General features: G+C 45.3%; 1 protein-coding gene across 1 annotated transcript in view; it reads right to left on the bottom strand.

Annotated features, from left to right (window-relative positions):
* The window catches only part of PPP1R7 (protein phosphatase 1 regulatory subunit 7), a 554877-nt gene that overhangs the window by 263604 nt on the left and 277892 nt on the right, over window positions 1-13381 (bottom strand). The gene's annotated exons all lie outside the window — the stretch shown is intronic.

Here is a 13381-nt window from a genome sequence, read left to right as displayed (position 1 = left end):
GATCGTGGTGGTGTGTGTAGAGTGATCCAATCCAGTTGCTGCATTTTCATCCCTGATAACGCACCGACAGTGTACCAGGCCATCTCTAAGTTACACGAGATATCTGGTTCCCTTCACGTAGAAAAAGGGGACTGGTCCTTATTAGGGTGGTTCTGGGGACTGATCGCCACCTGGGGATGGAAAACACTGATCTTCATTGGGATGATCTTAACACTTCTGTTTATGTTCTGCCTATGTGTGCAGTGCGCTCCGGCACTATGTGGCCTCTGTGCTACCTCATGTGTACGGAAGCCTGTGTCAAGGGACGAACTGAGCAACAGAATGATGTTACAGCAGCATCTCCACGAATTCCTTCATACGGATTTGGACTCAGATTAACATGAATTATTGCCTTACATAAGGGCAAAAGGAGGGTCTGTGGTTCTGAAAATCTGGACCCTGTTGTTGTTCCGATATCGAGGTCCAATACCCGTGTCACAAAATATCAACGTACAATGACGAATTTGGTGTCAGCGAACCGATAATGATTAGGACATCATTTCTATGCATTTGCGTCAGAATAGAGGGTCGCCAACACCCCCAAATCGTAGTTCCCGTCCCAACCCCTTAGACTCCATTCTGTGAACGACATCCATCTTACGTCTTGCCCTCATGATAAGTCAATTAAAGGTCGAGCTTGATCTGAAAGGACACGTCCTCCGTCCCTGACTTCCCCCTGACCTGTCCCAACTGACTCCATTGCCTTTAGCCAAACCTGTTTGGGCAACCCCTCGCCCAGTGGCCAAATGCGATAGCATCGATGCATAGCATTCCTCAAACCATTTCACTACATACAAACCATGCTTTCTACAAACACACACCTGTCCTGTTCCCTGTTTATGGCCAGTTTTATGACTAGGAGGTGCCTTCCTTTATTGGGGTTTCATCGATATCTGATGGGAGTTCCGGGCTTAGCTGGGTAATCTATCACGAATTGGACGTCTAAAATACGGGCTTGCCTACATGACTTCGCTCTTTTGTATTATTGTAGAAATATGTGTATAGCCATATCATAAACTCAAGAATTCTTGCTTGCAGCTATTATTTTTGTATATAAGGAGAAGGCTGGTTCTGTAAAAACGAACAGTCTCCTGAGAACACATGACCCGTGTTTGTCGTGCTTCTAGGACACCTGTTACTTGGTAGCTATCAATAAAACTTGATCTCTGACTCGACTAGAAGACTCCGTGTTTCTGTGGTCCGGAACAGGGAGAACTTAGAGGTCTTCGGGTGTTATCCCCTGGCACCAAACAGGTTCCTAAAAACCCGTTACCTCAGGTGCCACAAGTGGCGTTTGCAGCCCTACTGGAGGAGGCGGATTGGAAGGAAACCGCTGTTTATAATCCTCAATGAGAAATTGTAAATCCGTCACTATGGATGCTGGAAGGCACACCATAGGTTGTGAAGGTGGAGGAGGAATAGATTGATATTCCTCCTGGAAATCCATTCCCTCCTGGTCCAAGTCTTCACACTCAGAACTTTCATGGATTTTAATGTTAAGTTCTGATGGGTTGGTAGCTGTCGGAAACAAAGAGCCATCATCAGAATCCTCCGTGTCCAACAAATGAGCCGGTGGCAGAGGCTGGACTCTACTTGGTGACGTCAATTCAGGCGTCAAAGTACGCTTAGTTATCCTGAAGTGTGTGTAAGAGTACTTCAATGAAGGGGAACCTGTAGTTGGTGAGCCAGTCGACGGTGTGTTCGTCGACGGGGGAACGTCGACAGCTATAGCAGGCGTCGACGGCGGCATCCTCATTGACGATGAAACTGTCGACGGAAGCGTTGTCGACGGAGTTTTGTTCGTCGACGGCAGCGTCGACGCTGGAGACGTCGTCGATGGTTCCGTCGACGGCTTTGTTCTCGTCGACGCTGGTGTCGATGTTGATGGTCTCGTCGACGGCTTCTTCGTCAACGATGGAACCGTCGACGGAGGCTTCACTGTCATTGACGAAGATTTCATCGACGATGAAGGTTTCATCGACGTCGATGGGGCTTTAGTCGTCGTCGATGATTTTTGTTTCGTCGACGAGAAAGCGCTCGTCGACGGGGGCTTCGTCGTCGATTTTTTAATAATTATTACAGATGGAATGGACCTACCCGTCGACGACGAGGCTGAAGTAGTCGTCGACGTTGAGGAGAATGACGATGCCATCGAAGCGGAGCTTGTTGTCGTTGACGTTGTTACAGCCACCAGTGAAGATGTCATGAGAGGCTTTTTGACGGCAGCGTCCTGAAGAGAAACCTTCTCAGCCATGGCCTTTGAACGAACCTCTGAAGACTTGGGCGTCTTCTTTTGAGGTGGCTCCAAAGATGGTCCTGGGGATGACGTTCTAGGCCTTTTGGGAGAGAAATGAGTACTTTTGATGGAACACTCACTCTCCCCTGAAGAGACTACCTGGTCCTTGTCCTTAATTCTCTGGAGCCAGAGCAGCAGGCGTCCCTCTCTGTCCTTCAGCGTTTTGGTTGAAAAACTGCGGCAGACCTTGCAATCCTTTGCAGAGTGGTCAGGGTAGAGACAGTACAGGCAGTCCTCATATCTGTCATCCACATGAAGCCTCTTTTTCCCACAAGAGGCACAGGATCTAAATAATCCTTTTTTAGGAGTGTCAGCCATGTTCCACTGAAGAACTCCTCACAGAGAACAAATTCTGAGAGAAAAAATTGAAAAAGGTAAAGAATACCAGAAAAACTGAGCATAGCTCAGAGGAGACTCCCTTAGCACGCCGTGCGGTAGAAAATCTGAGGGACTAGGGCTCCTTCCAGGAACGTTCTAGAGGGTGGTGATATCTGATTGGCTCTTGGCCAAAGTTTAGTCCTTTTTACAAAAGGACATGGCTATGTTACTAATGAGAGGCCTCTGGCCTATTACTAAGTATATGTCTATATGACATTACTCTTTTTATGTACCGGGGACTCCCACCCCAACGACGGGGAATGATTCAGGCATGTGAATCTATGAAAGATACCTATAATACTGGATAAATAAGAAATTACAAGATTGAAGAAACGTATCCCTACCTTTCTGAAGACTTCTTTACTAACTCCCAGAACACAAATAGACAACAAACCGGCACCTGGGGCAGTTTCAAAAAACGTCAACCAGTCACGTTCTCAGACTCTTCTGCAGAATCGGACTCATCAGACAGTGCTACAGCTAGTACCTCCAACAATCCCAATTTTTTAGGGAGAGGCCAACCGTTTCAGGCAGACAGGGGATGAGGGAAACCACAATACAATCCCCCGCCAGGGGAACGACAGACACAGAGGAAATTCTATCAATGGGGCTACCAGTACTGAGCAATGAGCCATCCGTAGACCCAGCCCCCTCCTCCTCGACCATGGAAATAATACCCATATTCAATCTCTCGTCACACCAATTGGACTCTACATAGATTGCCCTTCTTAACAAAGGCCTCTCTTTTGTCTTGACGGAAAAACCTAATTGCTTTGACATCACCACAGAAATGTTTGTTTTTCAGAAAAGTCAGATTGAAATCCTTTTTTCTCAACAAAGACTTCACCACCAAAAATGGCACAACAGGTTTACATCCTAAATCTACTTTTAAACCACCGATAGATTCCCTCCCACCAGAAGTCCTCAGTTTTGAGAACCTAGTGCTTAAGGACCTACAAAAACTCAGAGAAGAAAAGAGTTTTGTTCCCTATAACATCAGTAAGGAAGAAAAGAATAGTCTTCTGAAACTTAAAAACACGAGTGACATCATAATCAAACCCTGCGACAAAGGCGGTGGAATTGTCATTCAAGACAAATCCACTTACGACAATGAAATCCTGAGACAAATGAATAACCCTGTCCACTATGAACCACTTAGACAAAACCCACTATCTGAGATAAAAAACCTGATCTTCAATGTCACCAAAGAGGCCGAAGAAATAGGCTACATCAGCCATAAAGAATTCCTCTTCTTGAATAACAAAAGTCCACGCACACCAGTCATTTACACACTACCGAAAGTGCATAAAAACCTGACCAACCCCCCTGGTAGACCCATCCTCTCGGGTTGTGATTCTATTTTGGAACCCCTTGCCCGGTACATCGACTTCTTTATCCATGGTCTTGTCGCTGATACCATTGCCTATGTAAAAGATACCACCCATTTTATAAACCTTATCAAGTGTGAATACTTCGATCCACCTACAGAGCTGTTGATCACAATCGATATAGAATTGTTGTACACGAACATCCACAAGACAAGGGCATTGAGGTCATCACCAACCTTTTGAATGACAGGCCACGTCCCCATAAGGTCCCCACTGACTTTATTGTCACACTAATGGAAATCGCACTGGGACACAACTACTTCATGTTCCAAGAAAAATTCTACAAACCGTGCAAAGGTACATCTATGGGGGCAGTTCTTGCCCCCAAATTTTGCCATACTGTACGTCGATAACATAGAGACTACTTTCATTCTCAATCAGGTCAACCCCTATCGCAATAACATTCGCAGTTGGCACAGATATATAGACAATATCTTTATGGATTTGGCACGGATCCTCCACTGATCTTGATCTATTTGTCAACTGGCTGAATAACTGTCAACCAGACTTAAAATTCACCTTTGACTGCAGCAATACCAAAATTGACTATCTGGACGGCTCCGTAATACCCAATGAAGGTGGACTCTACACTACGCTGTTTAAAAAACCCACTGACCAAAACACGTTACTCCACTACAAAAGCGCTCATCCCCGAGCACTCAGGGATGGCCTTCCATTTGGACAATTTCTCAGAATCCGGAGAAATTACCAAATGAAAGAGGATTATTTCAAGGAAGCAGACCTCCTTGTTGAGAAACTCGCTAACAGAGGCCACCCTAGGAAACTGATAAAAAGAGCTAAAAAGAGAGCATGGTATTCTCATAGGGAATTCCTTTTGGAATCAAGGCCAAAAAAAACTATGACTAGCATCCAGTGCGTGACCACATTCTGCCCAGCTAGCAACAAGATCACCAAAATAATCAAAAAGCATTGGCCGCTGATCAGATCAGTCAATATACCCAAACAAGGTATAGTGTGCACAGAGTCCAGTAGAACCCCAAAGGTAGGCAGAGGCAAAAGTAGAATGCACCTTACTCTCTAGTTGTGGTAGTGTGGGCGAGAAGTAAGTCTTTATCAGAGAGTAGTGTTAAGCATTTGTTTGAAACACACTCAATCAGCAAATGATTGCAAACACTCAAAGACTGAACTCAGACCAATTTGTTTTGTATAAAAATATTATTAAGTTATTTTATTTCTAGAACCATATTATTAAGATATTTTATTTCTAGAATCAAGCCATGCCTGATACAAAAGTGACATGAATGCTTTGCAAAATATTATGCAGTTTTTACAATTGAATGAAAGTTCAAATGCAGTTGTTTGAAATACAGATAAGTCAAGGATTCACAATTAATGTACAGATTACTTTTCAGATTACTTTTCAAGTAACTTTTTCTACTCTGTGTGATATACCTAGATATCACACTTGGACAATTCCTAGGGAAAAGGTAAGTAAAATCAATTTTGTACAGTTGTAGTTTTTCAGATTTTCATACAATTCAATTCACACTTTAAAGGAAAAACCGTCAATGTATTCCTATGGAGAGAAATGGAGTTATCGGTTAAAAGGTAAGTACTCGGTCTTTAGGGTTGAGTTTCTGGGGTTAGAACTAGGGTTCCCCCAGGGTCAAGGATGCCCTCTCAAAGCACCCTCAGCGGCACTAGGGCGGCTGGGTGCAGAGTGCTAAGGCCCAATGTTATCCAATGGGGGATAGGGGCCCTCAGGTTGGTGGCTGCTCATGAGCAGGCCACTGGTTTATGGGAGCAAAGCTCCTGGTATTAGGCTCAGGGCAAAGGGGGATCCGAGTCAGCACCCAAAGTACACCCGCAGCAGGGTGCTGTTTTGGCTTTTGGTGCCCTGTTGATTTCAATGGGGATTCACTGGCACCAACAAAGTCTGCAGGCTCTCTGATGAAGGTCTTCTGGAGGTGACCACTGGTTGGAAAGGTAAGTTAGGATGCCTGGGGAAGCTGGGACACCGTCGGTTGGCCCACCCAAGGCCGTGGGACATCGGGTGCATGGGTCTCTTTAGGCGTTGGGTTTTCTTACTAGGCTCCGGTTGGATGGATCCTCCAGAAAGAAACTGAAGGGGTCATGGAGAGGGTCGAGGTAGGTCAGAAATCACCAGATCTCAGGTCAGATCACCGGGGAGACCATCTCGTGGAGTTAGGCCACTCAAACTCGCGCTGTAGGCGTTGGGTGCAGAGTTGTCTCAGACTTGGGGTTTTGGCTGGGCATGAGTCTGAGGGTGAGAAAATTCCGTGCTCACAAGAGACAAAGCCTTTGGGGTGGAAGGCAGGGCAGGTCCTCAGGGTTCTCGAGTTTGCTGGCTGCAGGACCCACCAGGATTTCGCTGGAGCAGGTTCAAGGTGGGGACAGGCCAGTAGGTCCGGGGCCAAGTCCGTGGGCGTCATCCTCTTCTTAGTTCAGCACGGCTCTTCAGCCCTTATTTTCTTCTTGTCGATTCTAGTCTGAGGAGGCAAGGTTCAGGGTTGCCCCTAAATACTAAATTTAGGGGTGTTACAGGTAAGTAAAGGTTGGGACCAATGGGTCCCTTCCTTGTGGTGGGTACACCCCCTATTATGCCACCCTCCAGTGGAAGGGGGCATATGCCTCACTCTGGCTGGCTGTGCCCCCATCTGCAAGATGCTGGGGACTGAACGTTGTGCTTCACCTCGCCTCTCCCACCTGAGGGGTGGGTTTGGCAGAGGTGGGCACACCTCTCTTCCTCACTGGGTTTTCCCACCGATTCTCCCGCCCTAAGTGGGGGTCAGAACCAGTGGGGGCCAGCTGCTGGAAACAGCGAAGGGCCTGGGGAAGCTCACAAAGGCGGAAAGCCATTGAAGCTTCCCCTTCGTGGACCATGCCCATCCTGGGGGAGGAGGCATGGCACCTCGTCCCAGGATGTGCATTGTTTTAGACCCCGAGAGCAGCAGGCTCTCAACCCAGGGGTCCAGAAAAATGTCTGGTGGTGGCAGCTGGGGAGCAGTCACTCAGCCTGGACACTAGTGGTAGGTCGTTTTTCAGGGGGCATCGCTAAGATGGCCTCTGTGTGCATTTTCCCAGTTTTCAGTAAAACCATGTGGAGTTCGTAATGACAAACTCCCAGCACCATATACTCTTAATGACATTACTGCACTTACAATGGCTAAGAATTGGCTTAGAGACTGTAGGGGTACAGGGCTCATGCACCGGTACCCTCACCACAGGTATAGTGCACCCAGCTAGAGGGGTGACAGACCTATGCCATGGCATCGGATTGTAGGTATGGCACACATGTGCTATGTCAGCTCCAAAATACACAGCCTACAAGAGGGGTGTGTGTGTGTATGGGTGTGTGTGTGTGTGGGTGTATATATATATATATATATAAAAATAAAGGTACAGGCCCTCTAAGGGTGGCACAATAAGTGTTGCAGCCCTTAGGAGACTTCCCTGGCCACAGTGCCCTTGGTACCTGTGGTACCATTTACAAGGGACTGACCTGTGGCCAGACAGTGCCAATTGGGTTTTGTCTTCAAAGCAGTTTAGGGAAAGAACATAGGCCCTGGGTCCTGTTTGGTAGAAGCCCAGGCACACTCAGTCAAACTACATCAGCATTTTAGCAAAAAGTGGGGGCAACCATGCAAAAAGAGAGCATTCTCCTACAGTCATCACATAATTTAGCCACACGTGAGATTCTCAGTCTCCCAGTATTCACCATTACAGCCATCAATGCTCCATTTGAGCATTCCTATTTTAAAAATAATGTATCTTCCTGGAAAACTATCTATGCTTCTTTGTAAACTGAGTATGCCATTCACATATTTTGAGAAGTTACTACTCCTAAACTTTGTTTATACACTGCTCAACACATGATTCCAAAATAACGGACTGGAAAGATCAACATTACCCAGAAGCTCCGGAGACACCGAGGATCACTTAACCAGGAAATTACAAGCGGCACAGTTTGTAGTCACACTAGTGAGTATACAGGACAGCGTACAAGCTGATACAATGCTATGCAGTAAACTGCGCAAACCACAGACCATGACAAAAGTATTTGGAAGAAGAGTTACAACGCATGCTTTTACCCTGCATGCCATTACAATGAAAATGGCTTGCTGTAGGGGATATAAGGTGTTGGATTTAACTCCAACACCTTCCCTACTGTGGCACAGACTGGAGTTGGAATAGTAAATTATACTATTTTAAACTCCAGCTCACCCCGACAGCAAGTCGGGGTAAAAATCTGCGTTGTAACGGCATGTGGGATAAAGCATGTGTTGTAACGTCAGATAACTGGCGTCTGCACATTTATGAGGTTAAAGAGAGTATCCAAACTCATTGCATGACCCCCACCCCCGAAGTATGGATGAGATTAACATCTGGGAGGGGACTTGAAGAAATTACGCTTCCGAGCTGAATGGGATCACCAATATGTCAGTCTGAAAAGCAGAAAGTTGATGGACTTGAATTATTGATATAAGAAACATTTTTTCTTAGACACTTTATATGACATTTTTGTATGGAACATTTGATTTATATTTGTGACACAAACAGCAGAGTGAAAATAGAACGGAGTCGTACACCCTCTTGTTTTCATGTATTGGAGTGGTTTTCTCTTACTTTGTGGAAGTCTGGCATTTGTAATGTGTTGTCTGTGCAAATATATGCGATACATACCAATGTAATTTAACATGCCTTATTTTGACTATTGATTGCCTAAATTTGAAACTGAGAATACTGTAAAGAGTCACTAGAAGGATTGGATGCTGTACACATCCTGCCACCAATATTAGTGGTAGTATGGGCAAGTAGTCTTAGTCCTAACACAGATGAGCGTAAGACATTTATTGAACACACATGATCAATAAAAGACAAACGACTCAAGAAGGAGATCCAGACCAATTTTAGAAAAATATACTTTGTATTTTATTTTAAGACCAAGGTCTTTGTAATCAGGTAAGTATGTTTTTAATCGAAAATACTTTTCCCTTTGTAAAAAAATCGACACAAACTTTTCAATGCAGTCCAATGTTATCCTATGGGGAAAACAATATTGCAGTTAACCAGTTAAGTATTACATTTACAATCCCAGTCTTCAGAGCCAAGAGTCAGCAAGGTCTAGTAAATACCAAAACTGCACCATCAGCGGCCCGGTGCAGAGGTCGAAATCGGAGCTCGAGTCAATGATTTCCAATGGAGAAAGGGGGTGCCTGGTGCCACACTGTTCGCAGGTAAGTAGATCAGTTGCAGGGGCCAAACTTTGAGGTTTAAGTTAAGCACAGAGGGGGGAGGCACAATTTAGCACCAAACATACACCACCAGCGGTGGCCAGGTGCAGGGAGCAATTTCAACGTTGGGCGCCCAATGCTTTTCAATAGGGATTCTTCTTTCGGCAAAGAGACTGCAGGCATGGCACAAAAGGGTTGCAGGAGGACGACCAACAACAGCAGAGGTAAGTTGGGATGTAGGTGGTCGTAGAGGCACAGTCTGCTCAGCTCACCAAGGCCCAGGGGCTTTGGTTGTAGGGGTGCCTTTCGAAGTCTGAGTCTTCGTACCGGAGCTGGTAGCGGTGAGCCTCTGGTTTCACATTGCAAGTGCCGTCGTGGAGTGCAGGAGTGGCTAGCCAAACACTAGACACGAGGTCAGGATCGCCAGGGAGACTTCACTGCACAGGTGAGCCACTCAGACTCGGGATGTGGACGTCGGGTGCAGAGTGGGCAGGAGACGCTGATCCGGAGTCCTTAGAGTAGGTTTCTTCAGGACAGATCCGCTGCCCACAGGAGATTGGAGTCTTTTTCAAAGGGAGTAGTCCTCCCATGAATTTCCGAGACTGCAGGCTGCAAGACAGGTCGCAGGTTCTCAGAAGCTGTAGACAGGCTGGTAGGGCTGGGGCCAAGGCAGTTGTCATTTTTCTTCTTAGGCCGTCGCAGATCAGGTTTCTAGGTCTGGGGTAGCTGCCTAAATACTAAATTTCGGGTCCCTATTTGGGGGAGTAGTAGATAGGGCCAATGGGAATCTTACCTGGGGTGACTGCACCCTCTATTATGCCACCCATTATGTGAGAGGTAGCATAGACTGACTGGAGGGGTCTTCCCATCTTCAAGATGGCGGGGACTGAAAAGTTGTGATTCACCTCGCCTCCTCGGTAGGCTTTCAGGGGGCACATCTCAGGTCCCCTTTGAGTACATGTTTTAATAAATCTCACACTGGCATCAGTGCGGATTTATTACAAGGAGCTGTTTGCCACTGTGCAACATTCCGTCCATCATCTTGCTGTTCACCCTATGTGGGAAGGGTATGCCCAGACGTGGGTCCCGTGCTCACTAAGCCACTGGAGTCAAGCTATCCTGGCTGAAGACGGCTGAGAGCCAGGAACCGGTCCGAGGATGCTTGATTCCGGTCCAGGGAAGACATGGCTTGGCAGTTCGGGCTTGACTGTTCCCATGAGGCACAGGGTCAAGACTGATTGTATATGGCCATGTCTGAACTGGGGTGGCTTGGTGAGCAAAATAACGATGGATTAAACTCAGATCTGTGACTGGGGGTGAATGTTTTGCCATTGTGCAACATTCCGTCCATCACCTTGTGTGTTTTGCTGGTAACCAACACTCCTGGGTTCAGTGAAGCCATCATGGTGCTGTGTAACTCGAGTTGTCAGGTTTCCAGCCCATCTACTCTATGGCTTCCCTGGCGCCTACAATTTTAAGGAGTAGACCCTAATACTGTAGGGGCATAGCTGCTCATGCAGATGTGCCCACACCTGGGATATAGTGTACCCTGCCTTAGGACCGGTAAAGCCTGCTAAAGGGGCTACTTACCTATATCTTAGGCAGAGCTACCTGGCATGGCACACAGGCAGTGTTCCATGTCGACTTGATCATTTTTTCACCTCACAGGGAATTGAGGACATGTTTTTAATTAAAGAATACTGGTACTGGGAATCTGGAAAGCAGGCACTTAGTACTCTTCAGTCAAAATTGCATCAAAAGTCAGACAAAAAGTGTGGGGTACTGCAACAGAACCTCTTTCTCACAAACAGTCTCAGGGAAGAAGAAAAAATAACACTTTTGAGTTCACTGAAAGGTTAAAGCAAAGGTCTGCCTGGGGACTCCTGAACACACAACGTGCCGCAGAAATCTGAGCTATAGTGGCCTTTAAGGGGAGTAGGAGAGCTGACACTTCCACCCCACTGGCTGAAGGTTGTTTTACTTCAAATCAGGTGGCTGTGCTACTACACAAAGACTGTTGGATCAAGTCTATGGCCATTTTAGTACGGTTTACGGTTATTTAAATATACTGGGAATTCCCAGCCTGACGATGAGGAATGGTTTAAGCATTTGAATATATGAAATATCTAATGTTGGAGAAACAGGGTTGTTACATTTTTACGCAGCACATCTGAGACACAATTCTCTGGATCACCAAGCAGACTACATAACCCATGTCAAAGAAAACTTAAATGAATCCAGACATAACTTTCAATTCTCTTTACTACATATGGCCTAATGATGCATTTTACAAGCTAATTGTCAACAATACAGGCTAATAAAGATACAAGTCTGATTTTTTATTTGTGGACCTTGATATTTCTAACACCGTATGCCCAAAGTTCATCACAGAAACAAACTAGTGCAGCGCTATCATTGTCCAAGCCTGTTCTTTTCACCACAATGCCTTTCTTCAATCCACTACCTTTTTTCTTCACATACGCTCCCTAAAAATCTGTTTTCTTCTTACACCCATAACTTTCACATGTTGCATTTAAACTCCCCCTCCTGCTGTCCTTTCACGTCCACATTTTTCCTTAGCCTTTATTTCTGGGCAGTTTTTAGTTTTTTATCCCAGCAATTTTCAATTACAAGCCGTGTTTTTTCATTACTTAATGCTTTATGCTTTCTTCTATGTGCCCCTCTTTCGCCTTTCTCTACCAACTCGTATCTCACCTACTTACTTCTTATGCTTCATCTTCAAAGGCTCTTTTCTTCACTGTCTCGTCCAGTACTTTAACCCTTGTACAATTGTCTAGAGAATTGTGCTCCACTTTCTCTACAATCGTCACTTTACCCTCTGTTTTTACATGTATTTGCTGTTTCAAGTTGTTTGACTACCCTCTACCTCTCTGCCCCATGCGGCCACTTACGCCCTACACCCAGATTTCTTTCTTTTTATTTTCACCAATGCTCTTGCCATTCTCTCCTCTGAATCTATTTGTTCAGACAAGTTGTTTAGCACTCCCCATAATTCTCTATCCTACTGAAGACTTCCATTTATGACTTTTGTGCAGTTCCCGATTGTCCTCAGCCTACTTGTGTGTAGATCAAGGGTCTACAACATTTTCGGTTACTAGAGCTATTTATGTTCAATGAAAATGATCCTGAGCTACTAATATGATTAGTGTTGTTATGATGACCACTTCAGACAAGATTAGGATAGTGGCCACCCCAAGCAGGATTACCAGCATAATCCCCTCAGTGCATTATGCAGAGTTGCCAGCACTAATGTAGAAAGGTTTTTTCAATTTTGAATGGCTCTACATGGGTATCACCCAGTAGCTATATCTGCAATCCTCCAGGTACCAGGGTAATATTATAAGAATTTTCACTCAAAGGTAAGCTTTAAATAAATTTTGTATTGGCCTCCGGTGCCCGTCGCAGTGACAACCAGACACATCACTCTTACTAAGACTTGTTGGCATCATTCATCTCTATTCTGTCCCCCAAATTTAATGAGCTGACATGCATGACTTATCTTAAATTGTTGTTTGCGCTCCCCACAATCTGGATCTCTGAAGGTGCATCCCCACCTTAAACATACAATAAAGCCATGCACCCACTTATGCCTACATCAAAGCTACTAGACCACAGTTATGGGTGTCTTTCAGGGGATGTTTGCATTGTTTTGTTGTATATTGAACTATGACTTCACAACGCTGCCGGCCCCAGGGTTGTAGGCGAACAACTGTGTAAAGTTTTAATTCTAGCTGATCCATGATAGCGCTGCCGGCGATGGGTTGTAGGCGGATAACTGTGTATACAAATGTTTTGCTATGGCTATAAAATAAATAGAATTGATCCATAAATATTTTGGGGAAATCCATTTTTCTGTAAACGTCAGCTTATTAGTCCCGAAAACACACAAATTTGTATCGCGAAGTCTCACCTTTCAAATTAAAGCCACATATAATAATTCAACAAAACAAAAGGTGCTAATTTATTATGCTGTGCTGCATACTAGAGAGCTACTTGCATGTCGCTGGTGAGCTACCAGTAGCTCATGAGCTAGTCGTTCGAGA

The sequence above is a fragment of the Lissotriton helveticus genome, chromosome 11 (genome assembly GCF_964261635.1).
Source record: "Lissotriton helveticus chromosome 11, aLisHel1.1, whole genome shotgun sequence".
Classification (NCBI taxonomy): Eukaryota; Metazoa; Chordata; class Amphibia; order Caudata; family Salamandridae; genus Lissotriton; species Lissotriton helveticus.
The sequence above is the reverse complement of the archived record's forward strand: the minus strand, read 5'-3'. Positions and strand labels throughout refer to the sequence as shown.